We start from the raw sequence: 276 nt of genomic DNA, 5'->3' as shown, positions 1-276 counted from the left end.
TACAACCAATTTGAAAAAAAGTGTTTTCCGTTTTCTATCGTGAAAGGGAATACCAATCACTAAACCAGGGCGATGGAAATCCTATTGACACACCTATGCCTTCAACATTGCAAAGCAGGACTCGTTAGCATATTCATGAATAACAACAGGATAATGGAGATCACAAATATTTATCCAAATATCCAGAAAAAAAAAACAAGTCAAGGGTAGGAGTGTGATGCGGACGGTACACACTGCACCCCTTGGCGAAGACAGCACAAAAAAAGCGGTTTAAAG

The sequence above is a fragment of the Penaeus monodon genome, chromosome 34 (assembly GCF_015228065.2).
Source record: "Penaeus monodon isolate SGIC_2016 chromosome 34, NSTDA_Pmon_1, whole genome shotgun sequence".
Taxonomy (NCBI): domain Eukaryota; kingdom Metazoa; phylum Arthropoda; class Malacostraca; order Decapoda; family Penaeidae; genus Penaeus; species Penaeus monodon.
Note: the sequence above shows the minus strand (reverse complement) of the source record.